At 43.2% G+C, this 23,963-nt stretch overlaps 1 protein-coding gene and 1 pseudogene across 1 annotated transcript in view; both read right to left on the reverse strand.

Moving 5' to 3' along the window:
* The window catches only part of LOC132866513 (uncharacterized), a 70,942-nt gene that overhangs the window by 38,224 nt on the left and 8,755 nt on the right, over positions 1-23,963 (reverse strand). The gene's annotated exons all lie outside the window — the stretch shown is intronic.
* Positions 934-2,949, reverse strand: LOC132866849 (GRIP and coiled-coil domain-containing protein 1-like; annotated as a pseudogene).

Raw genomic sequence — 23,963 nt, forward strand, 5'->3', positions numbered from 1 at the left:
CATTCCAGAGTAAGCACACACGGAGAGTGAAATAAAACGAGATGTTGTTCCATTTATTTTCCACAGTCCGGTTGACTTTCAATGAATCCAACAAACAAGGTAAAAAAAAAGGTATAAACTAAGAGGGGACGCTATGCGGTCGAAAACTGTGTCCTACTCACACTCTGTCTGCGAGGCACCTGTGAGTGTACCAATTAAATCTGTGATTCGCGCCACCAATGCGCGTCGGAGGGAGGGGTTTCACAGTACCACCCACATCACAGGTGCATTGGGCCAGACAGAGGGTGTTTAGGTCCAGGTAAGTATACATAAGAGATAAGTATATAAACAAAGAGGTAGGCATAACAGGTAAGTATTTATAATAACTAACTAAAAATCTTTTTCTTTTACAGGTTGCCAGCAACTCAAAGCAAATTTCTATTAATCTCAAATATGGCTCCAACACACTGGCCCCTAATTGTCATGGCTACTGCAGGACAATTACTAACATTATTTACCAAAAGGAGCCATATGATATTAAATAGATGCCATGCAAGACACCTTCTCATGTTCCATAACCATAATACATCAGTCCATATATACAAAGGAAGCCATAAGCTACTAAAGGGAGCCAAAAGTACTAATAGAAATGCAATAGAACTTCTGATGGTCTTACATCACTATACATCAGGTAATACTAAATATCAATCACAACGTTTACATTTGTTTTTTTTACATTTTGCTCTTTTTTTTTGTGCGCCAGTAAAGTCCTTCAGGTGAAAAAGGTCAAAAAGGTTCAAAAAAGTTGAAAAAAGTTGAAGTCCAATGTAAATGTAGTGCAATATGGCAAAGTCCATGTATGTGTAAACAATGAATGTAAATGTGGTGCAGAATTGTGAAGTCCATGAATGCAAGTGTATGGGCTGGTGTGTGAGCATGCACAGGAACGTTAAAGGACAGCATCATCTCTTCCTGGGCGTCCACCAGCTCTGTACTTGCTGCTTCATGACCACCTGCCTTTCTTGAGGGCTGAAGTGTAAGATAGTCAGGATGGCCGTGAGCGTCTGCTGACGTCCTTTTGAGCCTTGTAGTGTGAGGAATCTATACATGACATTTTTGAGGTATTCTAAATTAGCACCATCTCGACTTTGGTCACGAATCCTCTTGTCCAGCTGTGCCTGCAACTCCTCTATCTCCTCTTTGTGCCTCTCTTCATTAGCAAATAATTTTCCCTGTAGTTGATGCAAGCCTTCCTCCAGCTGATGCTTCTGTTTGCGCAAAGCAGAAATTTCCACCTCGTTTTGAGCTAGCTGTTCAGCATACAGCAGTAAATTGTTTTTTGGGGGGTTGGATAGCTTCAGAGTGTGAGCAATCATCTCACAATCTTCATGCACAGAGCTGCCATTTTCAAAATCGACATCTCTCTCTGCTACACCATCACTTATAATCTGTCCCTGAATGCTTTCAGCTCGTAGTTTTTCCAGCTCGAGGTCCTTCTCTTCGAGTAACGCCATGGTGCGCGCCCTCTGCTTGTGCAGCTCTTCCTCAAGATGCAAGAAGTTCTCTCTGTGCTGAGCCTCTATCTTCTCTAGGTCGTGCTTATAAGCCTGATGAAGGGCTGCCAGTGCTTGTTGGTGCTCCTTAATCTGCTGTTTGTGTATCACTTTGGCTTCGTCTGACTGGACACGCAGGTTGATGTACTTTTCTTTCAGTTCAGCCAGCTGATCCCGAGCTTCCTCAAGCTCCTTGGTCTGAGCAGTGTCTTTGCCATTCTTGTTCTTTAGGACCACCTGTGCTTGCACTTTGCAGCATTCAAACTCCTCCTTTAGCTGCCGCAGATCTTGCTGATAATACTGTACTGAAGCCTTCTCCACATCCTGGCCTCCTGCTTCCTCCAGTATTTTCTCAATTTCCAAACTTTGTTCTGGAGATTTCTGTGCAACCAGCTGCAACAGCTTCTTCACCTTCTCCAGCTTGTCCTTCAGAGTGTTCACGTCCAGGTTCATTTCATCAATACCAAGGTCAGACGAGGTGGTCCTGGTAGTGCTGGCTGCAAGAGCTAGGGCCTTGTTTTCTGCATCCAGCTGGAGGATTTGCTCACGTAGCCTCTGACCATTCTGCTGGTCCTTCTGCCTGGCCTTCTCACAGGCACCCAACAGCCCTGACAGCTCAGAAACCCGCTCCTCTAGACTTGCAACTCGCTGTTCCTCTAGCTGTGCCTGCTCCTGCAAGCAGGCTTCTGCCTGAGCAACCTTTTGAATCTCTTGTTGAAGTTGTTGGTTAAAAGTGTGCCTTCAGATCAGCAATTTCTTGCTGCAGTTCCACCACCTGCTGCTCAGGCTTGTTTCTTGCAACCTCCAGATCCTGCAGGCTCATTCTCAATGTTTCACACTCCTGAGTGACCTGCTTCAGCCGCTCTTCATAATCTATCCCCTGGTCATTTTCCTGCATGGTTTCTGCAAAGGTTTTCCTGGCATCCTCCAACTTAAGTTCAACATCCTGCCTAAGGCTCCTCTCCTCCTGCAAGAGTTTTTGGAGTTCACGAAGCATGTGGCCATGGTCATGTTGTTCTTGATCATACTGATGTTGCTGCATAATCACACGTGCTCTGCTCTCTGCAAGCTGTTCCTGTACAACCTGGAGTTCAGACTGGTGCTGCTTACGCTCCTCCTCTATTTTCTCCCAGACCTCCTCAAACTCCTGCTTCATCTTGCGCTTATCTGCTTGGAACGAGGCTTCCATGTGAGACTTTTCCTGTGTAACCATGGCCAAAGAGGTAGTCAACGTAGATAGCTGGGACTTTAGTTGGTTCACTCGGCGATCTGATTCTGCAGTTTGTTCCACAGTTGCAGTGCTGCTAGATATGATGCCATTATCCAGTTCGCTCTTCTCTGACTGCAGAAGCATCGGGTTACCTTCTCCACGACTGACCTGATCTTCATCTGCTGCAGTGCTGCTGCTAGTCACCATTCTTGTTCCATCCTCTTCCGTAGCAGTGTTGCTGATTGGGCCATTGACCATCCATCCAAAGAGTGTTTTAACTGCATACGGTCCATTGCCTTGGCTGTGTATGATTTGCCAAGGTTCCATAGCCTTTGGAACGTTAATCCCAATCAGTAGCTCAATTTCAGCATCAGTGACTATGTTTACATGCACATCCAAATCGAGCTGCTGTCGGTAATCGAGCTGAAGGTCCCAGCAGGGTGCCAGAGAAATCCAATCCTACATGCACGCAATGAAATCGGGCTATTGTGTGAGGTGCATTATTCAAGAGTGTAAACAAAGTTATCAGTTCCGTGTTCTCCATTGCGCATTTTTCTCCCGTCCATGAATTTTAATATATTCAACTCCTTAAGCTGAATGAGCATGAACTCTGTCTCCTCACTGCTCCAGAAGTGCACGTTTCTGCTTGCCTGTGGCAGTGGGGGCGTGGTCAAGCGCCGGTCTATGACAGGAGGGCGGAGCCAGGGAAGGTGAGTGGCAGAATCACTTCACCTGACGGTAATTAACCTGTGTTTGTGTGTCTTCCCAGTAACCGCGCCCTATTTAAGGAGGCAGAGGGAGAGCAGAGGGGAGAGCTCATCCCGGGACTAGAACACAGCGCGTGCGTGCGTGTGTGTGTGTGTGTGTGTGTGTGTGTGTGTTTTTCTCTCAAGAATAAAAGTAGGCTGTTAAACTGAAAAGTCTGACAATAAAAAGCCTATTAGTACCAGAAGCTTTGTCCTGCCATCCTCTGTGCTCCACCCACACTTCAGAGAGCTCTACATCCACATTTTCTCTTCATTTGTTCCTCCTATCCTCTTCTGCTGCTCGCTACTACTGTTGTCATGCCGACCGAGGCTGTTGTGTTTCCCGCTTGTGGTCTCGTCACTCCCGGAAGTAGCTCGACAACTAGCTCGATAAGGTATACATGCACAAAGTAGCTCGGCAGAAATCGCATAAACTAGGTCGTGTAGCTCGATTCAAGTTCAGTTTCAGCCGAATTAAGGTATACATGGCATTTTGAACTTCGATTTCAGTCAAGCAACGGCAGAAATTCGATTCTCTCTATGTGCATGTAAACGTAGTGACTGTTGTGAAGTGTGACTTCACTCAGGTATGGCCATTGACTCAGGTCTTGTTGAGTTAACAGGTCCCCTTTGGAGACTGGGATGTGTTTTTGTGTGTACACTTTTGGCAGGTCAATATACACACTACTGTCTATGCTACCAACCTCCAATCCTGTGAGCTCATAGCATTTCACAGGTCTTTCTTGGCCCATGGTCTTCGGATAATTTGAGTACTGCGCCCTCTGGTGTTCAGCTTTTCCATCAGGTGTTCAGTGCAGAATGAGGCCGTGCTGCCAGGATCAAGGAAAGCGTAGGTTTGGATGGTCTTACTTCCATTTGCCGCTTTGATCTGAACTGGTACAATGGCCATAGCACAGTTGTTACTGGCCCCTGTTGCTGCATGATTCGCTGGCACCCGAGTGCTTTCTACGGGGGTGTTTGAGTTGGTGGGCTTTGCTGAAGGCGGCTGCTGCTTGTGGTCGGCATGGTCAATGTGCAGCAGTGTGGGGTGTCTTCCTTTACATGTTTGGCATTCTATTTTTTTTCTGACAGGTTTTGCTCATGTGACCCCTTCTAAGACAGCCAAAGCAGTGACCGTTGTTTTTCAGATGTTCTACTTTCGCAACATGAGGCTCCAATGCAAACTTGGTGCAGTAAATGACTGAATGGGCATCATCACAGAAACTGCATGTTAGCAAGGTAGGTAGCTGTCTATGTTTTTGGCCCACAGTTGATGCCATAGTGGTTGCAAAGGTCTTCTTGGGAGTCTTTGAACTGGTCAGTCTTGATTTTGATATTACGCTTTTGACTGGGACAGGATCTTTGATATCCCCAAATATGGGATGCAGCAAGATGTTGGCCTGGGTCTCCAGAAATTCCATGAGTTGTCTGAATTTAATGCGAGTCCTTTTCTGTTCAGATTCATACACTATAGTGCGCCATCTTTCACGCAGTTTGTATGGAACTTTTGACAACAGCAATTTCAAGTTGGATGCAACATTTAATTCATCCATGTGCTCCAAGTCGTTCATGGCGTTAAGGCATTCTCTCAAGTATAGAACATATGACTGTAATGATTTTCCGTCATCAGGCTTAATGGGTGTCCAATTCAAGGCCTTTTCAATGTAGGCATTAGCTATTTTCATTTCATTGCCAAAGTGTTGTTCGAGCAGCTGTTTGGCCTCAGTGTAGCCTTGGTGAGGGTTCATGTGCATGCAGCTACGCACTAGATCTTTGGCCTGCCCTGATGTAAACTGCTCTAAAAAATAAAGCCGATCCTGGCAATTGCTTGTTTTGTCTTCAATGAGATACTTGAATGCATGTACAAATGACTGATAAGACAGTGGATTTCAGCGGCACGGTGGTGTAGTGGTTAGCGCTGTTGCCTCACAGCAAGAAGGTCCGGGTTCGAGCCCCGTGGCCGGCGAGGGCCTTTCTGTGTGGAGTTTGCATGTTCTCCCCGTGTCCGCGTGGGTTTCCTCCGGGTGCTCCGGTTTCCCCCACAGTCCAAAGACATGCAGGTTAGGTTAACTGGTGACTCTAAATTGAGCGTAGGTGTGAATGTGAATGGTTGTCTGTGTCTATGTGTCAGCCCTGTGATGACCTGGTGACTTGTCCAGGGTGTACCCCGCCTCTCGCCCGTAGTCAGCTGGGATAGGATCCAGCTCGCCTGCGACCCTGTAGAACAGGATAAAGCGGCTACAGATAATGAGATGAGATGAGACAGTGGATCTCCATTAAACACTGGCACTTCTCTCTATGGCAATAATGAGAGATTTTGCTGCTGTAATATTAATTCCGTGAGTTCCTTTTGTGTTTGTAACATTATAGCACTGAGATCTGAGACATTGTTACGACTAGAGTTACCATGGGGGCTAGATGAAGTAGTTGGTAATTGCTCACTTTTGCTGATGTGTTTCACCACCTTTTGCAATGGCGTCCTGGGCACTGTGGTAATGGGAGCGTATTCAATGGCAGATGCATCAGTGAGAGTGTGTTCGTTCGTGTGGGGCACGTTCTGATCGTAATATTCATTCATTACGTTTCCCTGGTATTCAGAATCCTCACACAACACTTTTAACTTAGCGTCAGCAGCATCCAGCTTTGTCATAAGTTCTAGTTGTTCCAATTTTGATTTTAAAGCAGTTTCTTCCATCTTCAGTGCATGCAATGCAGGCAGAGTGTTGGAGCGCACCTCCAGTGCAGCCTTCTCAGCCGCAGCGACTTTAACAGAAGAGGAGGAGGAGGAAGACGATTTAGTCGAGACCCGGGAAACAATGGAAACACTGTCTTTGTGGTCAACGAGCTCTTGCAGCTTGCACTCTTGCGTTTTCCAAGTGTCCACATTCTTCATAAAATATTCAAAGTTCATCATTCGGGGCTCGTACCACTCCACGTAATCAGTCTCCCTTTCATCTTCGCCGAGAAGATCCTGCACCTTTCCATGTACATCTTTAAAGTCATTTAAGTATGCTACAAAGTCTTTCATAAGCAGCTCTACTTTTTCCACATCTCCATTTTCAATAAGTAAGGCTTTAATTTTGTTGCTTTTCCTCGTACATGTTCCTAATTTTCTTCTTCGCGTTGCACAGAGTGATTTTAAAAGTTCCTCCGCTTCCGCGGCACTCTGGGCTTCCGTGTCAGTCATTTTAACTTAAACAATTAACTGTCCGTTTTTAACAAATGATAGAGGATCAAATAATAAAGTTCTGCTGCTTTTGTGTCCGTCAAAGTAATTTCCAAAAGTTCATTCATTAATTACTCACAATGCCAGGTGAAGTCTCTTCATTGCGCTGTGTCCTTAAATGTCGGCTCACGCAGCAAACTTTCTCCTGTCCTTGCTTCTGTATAATCCACAATGGTATCTTCCAGGTTTGTAATCCTTTGTTCCTGCGTCAATCTTCGGAGTAGTTTTCGACTAATGTTGTGGCCATTTTTTATACCAAGCATTTCCTTGGCCACGCGAGGCAGAGTGTGGGGTTGTTTAGATGCGCATTCCAGAGTAAGCACACACGGAGAGTGAAATAAAACAAGATGTTGTTCCATTTATTTTCCACAGTCCGATTGACTTTCAATGAATCCAACAAACAAGGTTAAAAAAAAAAAAAAGGTATAAACTAAGAGGGGACGCTATGCGGTCGAAAACTGTGTCCTACTCACACTCTGTCTGCGAGGCACCTGTGAGTATACCAATTAAATCTGTGATTCGCGCCACCAATGCGCGTCGGAGGGAGGGGTTTCACAGTACCACCCACATCACAGGTGCATTGGGCCAGACAGAGGGTGTTTAGGTCCAGGTAAGTATACATAAGAGATAAGTATATAAACAAAGAGGTAGGCATATAAACATAACAGGTAAGTATTTATAATAACTAACTAAAAATCTTTCTCCTTTACAGGTTGCCAGCAACTCAAAGCAAATTTCTATTAATCTCAAATATGGCTCCAACAGGGGCGCAAGATGGCGGCGTAGAATGAGCATCACTATAGGACAGCTCCGGTAGCATTTACCAGGTTGTGTGTTAATTCTTTATGTCTGTGCCATAAAAATACGAAATTTTGAACAGGAAGTATTATATCATGAGCCTGGACAGTTATTTTTCTGCAAATCTCAGACAGTATGAAGAAATCAATGAAAAAAAACGATAAAGACCAGCTCTACCTCGAGCTCTAATGACGGAGGTGAGCTAACCGATGCTAGCTCAAGAGCTATGGGGCCATGTCTTATTCAAGCTTTGGATAAGATAACCGACAACCTCACTAAAGTCATTGACACCAAAGTTGCCACGGTCTTAGAGGCCATTAAAGAGCAGACCTCGCAGTTGCAAGCAATTGCCATGTGTGTTGCAGAAGCTGAAGAGCAAATTGCTGATGTTGAAACTACAGGTACATCCTCAGAGGCTAGGATAACGGCTCTTGAAAAACAAGTGCGCGACATGCTGGAGCATATCAATGACCTTGACAACCGAGGCCGCAGATGCAATGTGCGTATGGTTGGATTACCTGAGGACACTGAGGGGTCAGATCCAGTAAAATTCTTAGAGAAATGGGTCCCCGAATACCTCCAGATGACAACAAAAGACGGCCGACTGAAGCTTGACCGGGCTCACAGATCCTTAGCATTGAAACCCGGCCCAAATCAACGTCCAAGACCACTGATACTGAAGTTCCACAACTTTCGAGACAAACAGCAGGTGATGGATGCTGCGCGTCGACTCGGGTCTCACGGACGCGACTGGGACGACTCCGCACCCAGAGAGCCCAAAGTCTCATTCTTCAACGACTACTCGGCTGAAGTGGTTCGGAGACGTAAAGCATTTGACGATGCAAAATCCCGACTGAAGAAAATGAACATGGACTATGCTTTGCTCTATCCGGCTATCTTAAGGGTGACAGTGGATGGAAAGCAGAGACGTTTTGACTCTCCGAAGGACGCCGTACTGCTAGCTCAGTCGTTAGAGGAAGGACGCTAAGGTATGTCAGATTGACAATCTACAAAGCAGACTCCGTCATTGATCGGATTGATACGCGTTACGGTAACACGGTATATAGATACCCCCTGTTCGACTTACCGTATGTATGCACTCTATATTTTATTGTGCAGCAAATTATAGCCACTGTGAGTGTGCTTGGATGGTTTCTTTTTTCCCTTTTATATGAATTAAGGATTATCGCCACAGAGTGAGGTGTAGTTTAATACTGACATTGTTTTGGAATGAGGATTGGATGGCAAGTTTTCTAGTCTTGCCGTGGAGGAAGGTTTGTAATCCCTGCAGGTTAGATGGCAGGGACAACCCCCTTGAACAATTGCATTTCTGTTATGTTTTTCTGTATAATAGTTCCTGTTCACTTTATTTATTGTTTGTTGTTTTTCTTGGCTCAGTGAACGCACATATGATCTCATATGCTTTTAGTTTCATGTTTCCAGTATACTTTTCCTGTATAAAGGGTCGAATTAGGTAACATGGTAAATGATAAGCTACGTCTGTGTACATGGAATATTAAAGGGGTTCATAATCCTGTTGAGAAGTACCAACATTTTTGAAAAAAGGAAAATTAACATTGCCCTCTTACAAGAAACACATCTGAATGACGAAGAACATCTTAAATTGCAGCGGGAAGGTTCTAATCAAGTGTTTTCTGCCTCGTTCACCTCAAGAAGCACAACCCCGATTCCAAAAAAGTTGGGACAAAGCACAAATTGTAAATGAAAACGGAATGCAATGATGTGGAAGTTTCAAAATTCCATATTTTATTCAGAATAGAACATAGATGACATATCAAATGTTTAAACTGAGAAAATGTATCATTTAAAGAGAAAAATTAGGTGATTTTGAATTTCATGACAACAACACATCTCAAAAAAGTTGGGACAAGGCCATGTTTCCCACTGTGAGACATCCCCTTTTCTCTTTACAACAGTCTGTAAACGTCTGGGGACTGAGGAGACAAGTTGCTCAAGTTTAGGGATAGGAATGTTAACCCATTCTTGTCTAATGTAGGATTCTAGTTGCTCAACTGTCTTAGGTCTTTTTTGTCGTATCTTCCATTTTATGATGCGCCAAATGTTTTCTATGGGTGAAAGATCTGGACTGCAGGCTGGCCAGTTCAGTACCCGGACCCTTCTTCTACGCAGCCATGATGCTGTAATTGATGCAGTATGTGGTTTGGCATTGTCATGTTGGAAAATGCAAGGTCTTCCCTGAAAGAGACGTCGTCTGGAGTTTTAGCTGGCAACGGTGGATGGCACGGTGAATTGTGTTCACAGATAATGTTCTCTGGAAATATTCCTGAGCCCATTTTCTGATTTCCAATACAGAAGCATGCCTGTATGTGATGCAGTGCCGTCTAAGGGCCCGAAGATCACGGGCACCCAGTATAGTTTTCCGGCCTTGACCCTTACACACAGAGATTCTTCCAGATTCTCTGAATCTTTTGATGATATTATGCACTGTAGATGATGATATGTTCAAACTCTTTGCAATTTTACACTGTCGAACTCCTTTCTGATATTGCTCCACTATTTGTCGGCGCAGAATTAGGGGGATTGGTGATCCTCTTCCCATCTTTACTTCTGAGAGCCGCTGCCACTCCAAGATGCTCTTTTTATACCCAGTCATGTTAATGACCTATTGCCAATTGACCTAATGAGTTGCAATTTGGTCCTCCAGCTGTTCCTTTTTTGTACCTTTAACTTTTCCAGCCTCTTATTGCCCCTGTCCCAACTTTTTTGAGATGTGTTGCTGTCATGAAATTTCAAATGAGCCAATATTTGGCATGAAATTTCAAAATGTCTCACTTTTGACATTTGATATGTTGTCTATGTTCTATTGTGAATACAATATCAGTTTTTGAGATTTGTAAATTATTGCATTCCATTTTTATTTACAATTTGTACTTTGTCCCAACGTTTTTGGAATCGGGGTTGTAGAGGAGTGGCAATTTTAACGAGAAGACATTTGCAGTTTTCAATATTAGACTTTATCAAAGACAAAAATGGTTGATACTTTATTGTTAAGGGTGTCTTACAAGGTACAATTATTTCTATATTGAATGTGTACTACCCTCCTGCACACCCCTCTGACTTTATAACTAAAGGTGCTCCTAGATTTCTCCCAGATTCAGTCAAACATTGCCATTGTGGATGGAGATTTTAACTGCATACTAAATCCTCTTATTGATAGACTACCTCCTAAGGCAGCTGGGCCATAGAAGGTTCACGCTGCATGCTGCACGCTACACGCGTGTAAAGAAAAGTGGACAAACGTAGCATGACTTGCTCTGGGCCATAGAACGGCGTTCACGTTGCACGCTGCACACTTCATGCGTGAAGCGAGAAATGAACATGCACACTTTTTTCTAGGCGTGAAGATGGAAATTCCAGTCAATGCATGCGGTCACCGCCGCGCCAGCCAATCAGAACGGGTCTAGGGAGATAACTCTATGCTTTCAGGGGAAAACTTCAGAAAAAATATAATTGAATGGTATAATTGAAAAATAGTTCTTCATCGGGATTGTCAAGCAGATTATAGAATGTTCGGTGAAATTCACCACGGGTTTCTCTCAGAAGGAAGTGTTCTCGCCTCCAAATTCTGTTCCTTTCTCTCTTCCTCTGTCTCAGTAAAAGCAGAATGAGGCAATCGTCGTCATCCGAAGAGTCCATATTGTTGGTTACTCGGTCAAAGTAGAACAGACACAACACGTGAACATCCAAGCATGAAGTTTAATGGCCCAGGGTCCGGTTCTTCACGTGAACGTGTAGCGTGCAGCATGCAGCGTGAACCTTCTATGGCCCAGCTGCCTAAAGCTATGCCTCTCTCTTCTCAAGCTAAAGCACTCAATTCTATATGTGAAGATCTTGGATTTGTTGATGTTTGGAGAATAACCCACACGACAGATAAAGCATACATTTTTTCTGCACCTCATAGTTGTTACAGTAGAATCGATTACTTTTTCTTGTCAGGGCTTTCTCTGCACAGGGTTTTGTCCTGCTCTATTGGCAGTACTCTGATCTCTGACCATGCCAAGGTGGTTTTAGATCTCTCCCTCAAGGGTATAAACAGTGGAGTGAAATACTGGAGATTGAACACATCTATCTTGAAAGATCATGCTTTTATTACTTACTTTGCCACTGAATTCAGATACTTTCTTTCCATCAATACCCAATCTACAGATAGTCCTGCCATTCTATGGGAAAGCGCTAAAGCTTATGCTAGAGGGTTAATCATTTCCTTCTCAGCCAGTAAAACGAGGCAAAAAAGAGAAAAGCAAAATTTGTTAATGGCTGAGCTTAAAGCTAAAGAAAGTGCCTATATCGAGTCTCCAACTTCCATTATTCTGAAAGAAATATTTGCAGTTAGAGCAACTTTAGACAGTCTTCTAACACAAGATGAAGTCAAGATTAGATTTACTAGGCAAAAATTTTATGAACATGGAGATAAACCTCGGAAGTACTTGGCATATCTTACAAAAAAAAAAAAAGAGCTGAGTCACAGAATACTGCAGCCCTTTGTGATGCTCAAGGCAACTGTGTATATGATAAGCTTATTAATGACATGTTTAAATTATTCTACCACAATCTTTATATTTCTGAACAGCCAAGTGATGCATTTGTTTTAATGGATAAATTCTTTGCCCAGCTCAGTTTGCCCACCATACCATCAGAATATAAGCTCATTCTTAATTCCTCCATTTTGAGACAAGAGATGGTTAATGCTATAAGAACTCTACAGAATGGAAAAGCCCCTGGGCCTGATGGGTTCAGTTGTGAATTTTACAAAGAATTTTCGGACCCATTAGTGGAACCTTTAGTTAACATGTTTAACAACGGATTCTCAAATAATGAGTTACCCCAGACTTTGAGAGAAGCAAATATCTCACTCATTCTGAAAAAGGGGAAATGTCCAGAATCCCGTGCCTCTTATAGGCCCATATCCCTTCTTAATGTAGACCGGAAAATTTTAGCAAAAATCCTGGCCACGCGCCTTGAAGGTCTCTTGCCTAAAATTATAAAGGAGGACCAAACTGGTTTTATAAAGGGACGAAATTCTAGTAATAATGTTAAGTGGCTGCTCAATAGCTTTCAGGTTTTTCAGCATCGGCAAATTGATGGTTTAGTGCTCTCTTTGGATGCAGAAAAAGCCTTTGACCAAGTCGAATGGATATATTTATTTTACTGTCTAAATAAATTTGGTGCAAGAGATAATTTTATCAAATGGGTCAAGGTCCTGTATAATAATCCTCAAGCAGCCATTCTAGCTAATCGGCTCAGATCAGACAGCTTTCCTGTACATAGAGGAACCAGGCAGGGATGTCCTTTGTCCCCCCTTTTATTTGCCATGGTTATTGAACCATTGGCAGAGGCCATTAGGACAGCGCCTGCTATACAGGGCTTGCAAATAGAGTGCATCATAAAATAAGTCTTTATGCAGATGATGTTTTAATTTTTGTTTCAAATCCAGGGACTTCAGTACCTGTGTTACTTAATGTTATTGACTTATTTAGCAAATTTTCTGGATACAAAGTCAATTTGATGAAATCAGAGGCCATGCCGCTAGGGAGTCTAAATTCAGTACCTAAAACATTGCCCTTCTTCCCTTTAAGTGGTCTCCGGCAGGCTTTACTTATTTAGGTGTACAGATAACCTCTACATTTAAGCAAATGTATAAAGTCAACTTTGTTCCCTTGTTTGAGGAAGTGAGACAAGATTTACAGCATTGGAACCCTCTACCGATATCCTGGCTAGTACGTATAGCCTTGATTAAAATGAACATATTGCCTAGACTACTTTACCCTATCCAAATGATTCCGATTTTATTTTCAAATAAGGTTGTGAAAAAACTAAATGGTTGGCTCAGTCCTTTCATATGGAGTAAACGCAAACCAAAGCTAAAAATGGCTACTCTGCAGTTACCAAGCTCTGAAGGAGGGTTAGATTTACCTGATTTTAGAAGGTACCAGCTGCGTGCTCATTTACGATATATTTATGATTGGATCTTAAATAAGACGACCTCTGGCTGGCTGGATGTTGAATCCTCCCTTTCAAAATATCCATTAAGAGACATGCTGTTTATTAAGAATTTTAAAACTATTAAGCTGTGCTGTGACAATCCTGTCACACTCAACACAATTAAGGCATGGCAATTGATGCGTAGACTTGAGGGGAGGTCAAAACTGACATCAGCTTTTACTCCTATTCTGAGTAATCCTGATTTCCAACCAGGACTACTTGATGCTGGCTTTAGACAGTGGGGTAATTGTGGTATTAACAGGTTAAAAGATTTATTTACTGATGATGCATGAATGTCATTTGACCAGATGATCGAAAAATACCAAATCCCCAGGCATGACTTCTTTCGTTATTTACAGATAAGATATTATTATAGTACACAGCATAACCTTAGTTGATAACCCTGACATATCTCCACTTAAGAAAGTGCTGTTTGGAACAGTTAGGATTCTACAATTCTACAGGGATGACCAGCCCACCTTAGCCAATGATGCAGAACGACTGATTCCAGGCTAGATGAGGATACTCTCTCGAGTATGTCAGCGTTTTTTACTTTGTCTTACCATTTGATACTCAGAACTCACCTCAAACATCGCTGATGATATGTTTCCAATTGTCTCATCTGCTTCCGATAAGTGACCCATGTCTCACAGCCATAGAGTGGGTATGATGATGGCTTTGTAAACCATAATCTTTGTATTGAAGTGGATGTCTTTATTACAGAAAATCCTCTAACTAACTGAGTTTGTTGTAGGCTGTTGCAGCTGCACTGATATGGCTTTGAATTTCCAGATCCAGGGAGGCATTGCTCAAGACAGTACTTCCCAGGTACATAAAGTTATTGACAACCTTAAGTTGTTCGCCATTAATTTGGATTGATGGAAGAGGGTCTGAAAGTGATGGATATCCAGATTCATGCTGAAACAGTCTCAGTCTTGCTGATGTTAAGGGTAAAACCCAATCTACTATATGCTATGGCAAAGGCATCAACAATTCTTTGCATGCCATCTTCAGAACAGGAGCAAACAGCAGAGTCATCTGCATATTGGAGTTCTACAATAGTTGTGAAGGATATTTTTGTTTTAGCCTGGAATCTCCAGAGATTGAAGAAATTCCCATCAAAGCGATGCTGAATGCAAACTCCAACATTAAGAGAAGGTCCAGCTACTTGTTAAACAGCCCCCATAAACAATGAGAAGAGGATGGGCACGATCACGCAACCTTGTTTGACACCAGTGTTAACTGAGAAGGGCTCACTGGGTTTACCGTTGTACAAGACAGCAGCAGTCATACCATCATGCAAGAGTTGGATCATTTTCACAAACTTTTCTGGATATCCGTACTTTGAAAGAATTTGCCACAGACTAGCCCCATGAACAGAATCAAAGGCTTTGGTGAGGTCAGTGAAAGTAACGTAGAGTGGTGACCATTGTTCACCACTTTTCCTGTAATTGGCAGAGGGTAAAGATCATATCAATGCAACCACGTGCGGGTTGAAAACCACACTGACTTTCTGGGAGCACCTCTTCAGCGAGGGGCGCTAAGCGACTTAATAGAATCTTTGCAAAAAGCTTGCCCACTGCCGAGAGAAGTGAGATACCACGATAATTACCACAGGAAGACTTGTCACCCTTCTTGAATAGTGTCACAATTAGTGCATCTCTGAGGTCCGAAGGAAATTGTTCCTTCTGTCCATATCCTCTGAATGAGCAGATTGATACACTCAGCAAGTTGAGGTCCACCTAGTTTGATGACTTCAGCAGGTATTCTGTCAGGTTCTGAAGCTTTACCATTTTTCAAGGATTTTAGTGCTTTTTCAACTTCCTCAAAAGTTGGACGTGCAGATAGTTTGTGCTGCACAGGGAATTGTTAAAGTTCATCCAATGCACTTGAGTCAACCTCAGGATTCCAATTCAGCAGGTTATTAAAGTGTTCTCTCCACCATGATTGAATTGAGTCAGGATCCTTCACAAGTACATTGGTGAAGGTCCTGAGAGGAGTTGGACCATGAGTGCTGGGACCATAAAACATCTTGGTTGCTGGGGGGAGGGGAAAAAAAAGCACTCCTGTGAAAGTCTGCAAGCTCTTGCAGTTCAATTGCTTTTTCTTGCCACCACTGACTCAAGTTCTCTAGTGCAGCTCTGTAAAGCACATTTTACCAGTCAGTTCCTGTCTCTGGGAACGTGTCTTTGGATGTTGTTGCCAGTTGACAAAGGCAGCACGATATCGGCTGACAAGTTTGAATACTTCTCAGTCATTATCATCAAACCAGTCTTGGTGTTTTTTCCTTTTTGGTCCAATTGTCTCTGAGCAGGTATTGAGAATAGCATTCTTCAAATCATTCCAAGCAGCATCAATAGGTTTCCCCTCAGCCAGGGAGGAGAATTTGTTATTGAGTGATATCTCAAGATGTTCTTTGACTGTGGGTTGGTTGAGGGCGTCAACATTAAATGTAAAATGTGAAGTTTCAGTCACGACTTCTTCCGAAAATTCAGTTTAAAAGTGGACTTAACTATGTGGTAGTCAGTAAAGCAGCTATCGCTACCGGTAATGGCACGAGTATCCATCAAATACCGCCTGTCTCTCTGTCTAGTAATTATATAGATCAGGCAATGATGTGCCAATGACGTATGTGCAGGTGTCACCAGGTGCCTTTGTGCTTATCTTTCATGCGGAACAAAGTGTTAGTGATAACAAGACTATATTCTGTGCATTCGGTCAGGAGGAGGAGTCCATTTTATCCATACCATCTGATCCTATAGGAGGCCACAGATGTTTCTCATGCCCAACTCAGGCATTAAAGTCCCCAAGTAAGACCAAAAAGTCACCAGCTGGAGTATTTACAAGAATTTTATCCAGTGAATCATAAAATAAATTATTTGGTAACATCATCTGCATCAAGTGTATGTGCTGTGACAAAACACTTTGCGGCCAAACTTGCCCCTAAGTGGAAGGGTCCGTATCGGGTCCTCCAGCAACTTGGTCCTGTGAACTCTTGTAGTTCGTGAGGATAATGGAGAAGACCTGTGCAAAATCAATGTTGTCGGTCTCAAAACCTTGCTACCCCACAGAGGAGGAACTTGATGCTCGTGAGCATAAAAAAACTTCTGGACCTCTTTGAAGAAGAGTCTGATGATGATGAAGACTACCTTGGGTTTGAATAACCTTTTTGATACAACCAAGGGTTGTTTTCCCAAGGGGTGTGTGTGTGTGTGTGTGTGTGTGTGTGTGTGTGTGTGTGTGACAAAATAGCACTGTCAAAGTGCATATTTTAATAGTTTATATAACATCACGTTTACATTCACACGTTCATTTCATTTATATAACTTTACAAGAAATCAGTAGTTTTTTCCTCTCTCTTAATTGTCTGACCAATCACAAGTGGCCTAGTACAACATGGCAGGTCACAGTCTTTTGCCAAAACAGGAAGTGACACGCTAAACTGTGGGGAGAGTTACCGTGAATGGCACCTCGTTGCGTGTGGCTGAGGATCCAGTTTTAGCACTCTGAATAAGAGTTTCGGAGGCGTCTCTTAAATGGATTTTATCGCTCGTGGTGGAATATGGGACTGGAATTTCTAAGAAGTGGAACGGAAAGATCGGGAAATTGCACAGATACCATAATAGGAAGCGCAACTGTTTTGCCTGGCTTACCTTGGCTACCTCAAACCATTTCCCCAAATCTCCGCTCTCATACCCGGCCTCAAACCTAATTGCCAGCCTCCCTGCATTGCTCTCCTGGCTACTCTTCTCCCGGGTCTCACAGACACACGACCGACCCCCTGCTCTCTCTCGCCCCCCCCCCACACACACACACAAACACCCATACGCCCACTTATAAAAGCATACACCTTCACTCACCCACAGCAGGCCAACATTTTTTTGTTTCATTTGACTGTTTGTTTTTTTTTTGCTGTTGACTCAATTTATGGGGTGGCACGGTGGTGTAGTGGTTAGCGCTGTCACCTCACAGCAAGAAGGTCCGGGTTCGAGCCCCGTGGCCAGCGAGGGCCTTTCTGTGTGGAGTTTGCATGTTCTCCCCGTGTCCGCGTGGGTTTCCTCCGGGTGCTCCGGTTTCCTCCACAGTCCAAAGACATGCAGGTTAGGTTAACTGGTGACTCTAAATTGAGCGTAGGTGTGAATGTGAGTGTGAATGGTTGTCTGTGTCTATGTGTCAGCCCTGTGATGACCTGGCGACTTGTCCAGGGTGAACCCCGCCTTTCGCCCGTAGTCAGCTGGGATAGGCTCCAGCTCGCCTGCGACCCTGTAGAACAGGATAAAGCGGCTAGAGATAATGAGATGAGACTCAATTTATGGAAGACTGGAAACCAGCGAACTGAGTTTTTTAAATACACAAAATTTATCCTGTGTCCTGTGCTATGTTGTGCTTTAATACTTTTTAAGAGGGTTTTGGTAACAGGGATGTTTTTTGACTTGTGGCAGTCTTTCACTGCCTGGCACCCAACTTTAAAAAATAATAATAATAATCATAATAGGGTTGGGCGGTATTACGGTAAGAAGGTATCCCGAGGTATCCAAAAGTACCAACGGTATCGGTCTCATTACCGTCATTTTAAAAAAATATATAATATCTAAATAAATATGGAGTACATGAGGTCATAATATAAAATAATAAATTGAAGATCATCCCGAATAACTGTGTGATCGTATTTTCACTAATTCTATCAATTTCCTAAAGAAGTTCTCATCGCGTGCAGGGTTGTTTATGTCGTTACCATGGCAACCCTGCGTGACATTTGGAGTCTGACAGAAAGCTTCGCAAGAGACTGAGACCGGGGGTGTCATGGCTCAGATGGCTAAGGCACCGTACCATAAATCCGGGGACCCTGGTTCGATTCCGACCCGAGGTTATTTCCCGATCCCGTCTCTCTCTCCCCCGCTCATTTCCTGTCTCTCTATACTGTCCTATCTAAAAAAAAAAAAAAAAAAAAAAAAAAAAAGAGACTGAGACCGCGGTTGAAAGATGGCAAGTCAAGATAACGAGTTAGTGGCAAAAAAAAAATACAACATCGGCAGTGTGGCAGTATTTTGGTTTCAAACCAAACGAAAAATCTAATATGTCCCCTAAGGCACACCATAGCCTGGGGTACTCCACTTCCACGAGATCTCTCCAATGAGTTGTGTTTTGAGTAGGTTACATGAGTAACAACAAGGTAAAATAATATTTGGGATGTGGGTAATAAACGTTTGAAATGTCATCTACTGAAGAAACGGAAGAAAACATCGTAGCGTAAACTGTTAGGTTTCTGGTGGGAATTAGCAATGCGCTTGCTATCTTTGTTGGGTGTGTTAAACCGTATGGATTTAAGTGGAATAATTGTAAGGAGTTATGTGATCAAGACTACGTTTTAAGCAAGGTAAGGCCATTTGATTATTAATTTCCCCGCCATGGCATGACGTGGGCCCATATGATTTTGCCTTGTGCAGCTATCACGCATTTGAATTAGGTTCGCCTCATTTGCGCTGAAGAATATGGTTTATCGCGCAGTCTAAACGGACTTGGGTGTTGGTTGATTCTTTTTCTTTTTTTTATTTCCCATGCTTGAAAGGGTATGATCCTGCTCATCGTGTACTTTTTTTTGATGGAGTGGGTGAAATAGTGCTGCAAATGGCGTTTCAACGCAGACGTGTAAACGACAGTTGAATGCTATTTTCAAGATGAAGGAAGAGTTGCGTGATGCTTTGAAATATCTCTTAATCCATTCATCAATGCACAAAATTCGCTTTGCTGCTTAATCCATACCACAATGCACATAATTCGCTATGCTGCTTTTAAATAGTACATTTGAGGCATAGGCGCACGTTACACAGTAGGCCGAAACAAAATATTTTTTTCTCGGTAATACCGTATACCCCGGGAAAACACAGAGACAGTTTAAAGGTATCAAAATTTGGATACCGCCCAACCCTAAATCATAATTAACTTTTGAAGACAAACTCCACCGTTACAGTGCAGAGGCGCTGACAACAGTTATAAAGTGATTGTGTGCCAGTTCAAGTCTCATAACCATGAGTTGCTCACTAATGCCCAACGGCAGCTCATTTCAAGTTTCCAAGAAGTTTGGTACGTATTGCAAATCCAACTCCATGAATATGACAATCTACTTTGGAAAGGCCCTTCCAATAGAAGGTGTATCCAGCCTTCACGCAGTTGACCTTCATCTGGGAGCCTTGTCTCACAGACCAGCAACATCAATATTTAGTCGCTTTAGTTAATTTGCGACAAAGGCTGTACGAAGTTCAGGGTGCTCCTTATTACAATCCATAAGGGTCCGTACATTCCAACTTGCAAAATTGAGAAGAGATTGGCCATGCTGAGCTCTTAAAGTACCTGGTCTTCACATACTTCGCCATTGCCAGGCGAGATGGCGTGTCGGCTACCCCATACACAGTAGTATCCAGACTTCGCTCACTTCTCACTGGTGCCGGTGCCAGCACATCAGTTTAAACCCCGTATGCAGTAACATGGTCTGCAATCCCTGAAGTGCAATCCATTTAGCAGCATGTGCGTGTAAATGGAACCAGGTGCACAAACCAGAACCAAACTTGGCCTTTCAACTTTGAGTCCAGGGCAAGATATAGTCAAAACGCCGGGAAAGATGAAGGTTGCAGCCGTGATGTGCCGTTGGTAATCCTTTGCCACACCCAGGACAAGGAGTTTGTCGGGGGCCTTAACCCCTATCAGTTTGATCTAAAGGCCTGACCACAATGGCAGCAGTGAGCATTGCTTGGGAGCCCACTTCTATTCACTTGATTCTAATAAGAACCTATACCGCAGTGGTATCGTAACCCTGACGTGGGAAGCTTGTGGGTTGTGCACCTTCCCCAAGAGTGCCCCAGAACAATGGTGACTAGGGGATAGTGACATTCTCCCCGGAACCCTGGAACCAGGGTCTCACCACTGGATGCAGTTTAAAGACTTACACAGAACTGCAAAGAAAGAACTCCAAGAACAATTACTGCATTGTGAAACCAACCAAAAATAAATAAACAAGATACAACATTACACAAATCACTCTCTGGCATTTCTCTCTTTAATAAGATCATGTTTATGTTTTTCCTGACATGCACACCATTTTCTGTAACCCTGTTACCAAAGTGTAGGCAGAAGTCCAAACTGCATGCAAAACTGAATTTCTGTTTTATCGTCATAACATCGTAATTAAACACTCCATTTCCAACGCATTTTCCATGTTTTGCCACTATTCATAATACTCAAAACTTCCAAAATTTATTTCCTTGTATAAAGTAGAATATATATCCCCCTTTTCTGATACTGACAGCAAAAATAAGTTGTTGTTTTTTTTTTTTTACTGTCAGACCCTTAAAGAGAAACTGATGGTTAAAAGATGATTTTATTTGTAAAGCAACTCAAGACCTGTGTAAAATACTTTACCTAGAGTAGTCACTACATTACATGGCATTTAGCAGATGCTCTTAAATCAGTGCAAAAGTCAGGTACACGAAATGCTCAACTTCTAGACAAGAAAGTTCTAGAGCCAACTGAACAGGTGACAGCAATACCTAGTGTAATATTCTGTTGAAATACCAATACTCAAACAGCCAAGCAAACAAGCCAACCATATAAAGTACAACTAAAGAGAGAACTCAAATAGCTAACCCCAGTCTAAACCGTACATAGCCTGGGTTGGTCTAGACCAATACTCAGTTACACAGTGGGCAGGGAAGCAGCGGAGAGGTGCAGCTTAAAGAGGTGGGTCTTCAGTCTGCGCTTGAAAGTGGTGAGGGAGTTGGCAGTTCTGACCTCAATGGGAAAGTCGTTCCATCAGCAGGGAACCAGGACAGACAGCCGTCTTGAGCGGGCTGGGCAGGAGCAGAGAGGAGGAGGGGCCAGGCGACCTGTAGTAGTGGAGTGTAGGGATCTGGGCTGGTGTGTAGGGGCGGATCAGACTCTGGAGGGATGCTGGACCTGACTCCTTGAGAACCTGATAAGCTAGCACCAATGTCTTAAATTTGATGCGAGCTGCGATAGGTAGCCAGTGCAGGTCAGCAAACACAAGGGTGACGTGGGATGGAGAGAAGTTGTAGACTAGGCAAGCTAAAGGATTCTGGATGAGCTGCAGGGGTCTGATGGCAGAAGCTGGAAGGCCAGCAAGGAAAGAGTTGCAGTAGTCCAAGTGGAAGAGGATCAGTGCTTGGACCAGGAGCTGAGTAGGTGGTGAGAAAAAGGGCAGATCCTTCAGATGTTATAGAGGAGGAATCTACACGTCCAGATCACAGTCGTGATAATCGCTGAAAAGGAGAGCGTCATCGAACATGACCCCTAGGTTCTTCGTACTGGGTGAAGGAGACCTACAGCTGTCCCCTAGGGAGATGACAATGTCCAGGGGTGGAGAGGATGAAGCAGGAATGTAAATTACCTCCATTTTGTCTGGGTTGAGCTTCAGGCGATTGTTGTCCATCCAGCTCTGGATGTCATGCAGGCAAGCAGGGATGCCAGCAGAGATCTGTGTCTGAAGGAGGAAAAGACAGAAACAGCTGGGTGTCATCAGCATAGCAGTGGTAGGACAGACCATGAACAGAGATAATTGGGCCAAGAGACTGGATGTAGAGGGAGAAAAGAAGTGGACCATGGACTGAACCCTGAGGGACACCAGTGGTAAGTGGGCGTGGTGCTGATACAGTACCAGACCAGGTAACCTGGAAGGAGCGACCAGAGAGGTAGGACCTGAACTAGTCTTGGGCTGTCCCGCAGATCCCTAGAGCTGATAGGGATGACAGCAGGATGGGGTGATCAACAGTGTCCAAATGCAACAGAAAGATCAAGGAGAGGGAGGCAGCACATGCTGCATGAAGTGCCTCACTGACGGAGAGAAGCGCAGTCTCGGCTGAGTGTCTGGCTCAGAAACCGAACTGTGCCGAGCTTCCCAAAAGCATCATAGCACAAAGATTATCGTTAAATGGTCAAACAAGCCATGTATGCCGGCTGGAAAACGGCAAACCCCAGAAGCAGGTGCTGTTCAACATGAGAAATTCAAGAAGGATGTAGCCCTATGGAAAATTAGGCCTAAGTTCAGGGAATAATAAATAGGAATTAATAAATAGTATAAATAGAAGGTAAAGAGAATAAGTTCATTAATAGAATAAATAGGATTGAAAAGGTTAAAACTGCGTTTGATATTGCATATTGTGTAAAAAGAATAGAGTTTCATGGGTTAAGTTCATGTATTGAGTTATTTACATGATGTAAAATGTATTTTGTTTTCTTTATGAATAAGTTCATGATACTGAGAATGTATTAAGAATCTTTTATTTTGAATACTGTATCAGAAAAAATTCAAAGATAAAGTTTCATTTTGTTTATTGTCTTAGCCAATGAGAGGTTAGTGTAAGGTCATGTGTCAGAAGGAAGTGTGGGGAACGTGGCTGTAACGGGAGACAAAAAAAAAGGACGGAAGGCGAGAAGACATGTTGAGCTGAGCTCCATCACACAGCTATATTTTACAAGGGTAAAACACTCAGTGAAGCATTACTGTTTATGAATGTTGATAGACGAATGACTAGTGACTCTTTCGGAAGCATTGTACAGTAGTGTAGCTGTGTTAAGTTAATTTGAGAAATCGGACTGAAACCTCGAATTGCACCAGGAAGCTAACTCGGCTAGAGCTAGCGTATTAGTCGTGGACTTTGCTTGAGGTATCCTGCTTGGATGCCTTCACACATCGTTCGGACTGCCTAGCTAAACACACGAAGACCAAGGAACAGAGGAATCCAGCGGACAACTCTGATCGCCAGACATCTCGGTGAGCTGCTAAGACGACGTCTCTCCTTTCCATCAACTCAGTGCGCTCGCAGCAAGGGCGGCGGCCATTGTTGCTAGCAAGTATTTTCTTTTGTTCTCTGTGCATTGGCGAGAAGTAGCCTTTGTGTTTGTGGCTTCTACGATCCCGAGCTTCGTATCAGGCCTGCACCAAATCACTCGCAAACTCATTGGGTACCCAAGGTATTATTTAGTTACATTTGCCGGTGATAGGATTTTACTGTTACTACTAAGGTTACTTACTGTGTAACTGAACTATTTGGTTTAGTGGTCAATGACCAATGCTTTTGGGGTATTTTTACTTTGAAGTATTTGAACTGAAAACTATGTTTTGTTTATCTAAATGTGTACAGATGTAAATATATTTTTTCTAAGTAAACATTTAAATTGATAATTGCATTGCCATGGTTTATTAGATGTCAAGGCTTTAGCTAATAGGTAGAAAGGTAACAGTTATTTAGAAAGCTTACATCAAGTGACTGAATTACAGTAATTTAGGTTTAAAGCAAGATATAAGTAAGAGTAAATGTCTCTGAGTAATAATAGTTTTGCTGCTTAGTTATTATTGCATTTAGTGAAAGACAAAGTAAACATGCACACTTATAGTTAGAGATAACACTTTATTT

Source organism: Neoarius graeffei, chromosome 18, assembly GCF_027579695.1.
Source record: "Neoarius graeffei isolate fNeoGra1 chromosome 18, fNeoGra1.pri, whole genome shotgun sequence".
NCBI classification, from domain to species: domain Eukaryota; kingdom Metazoa; phylum Chordata; class Actinopteri; order Siluriformes; family Ariidae; genus Neoarius; species Neoarius graeffei.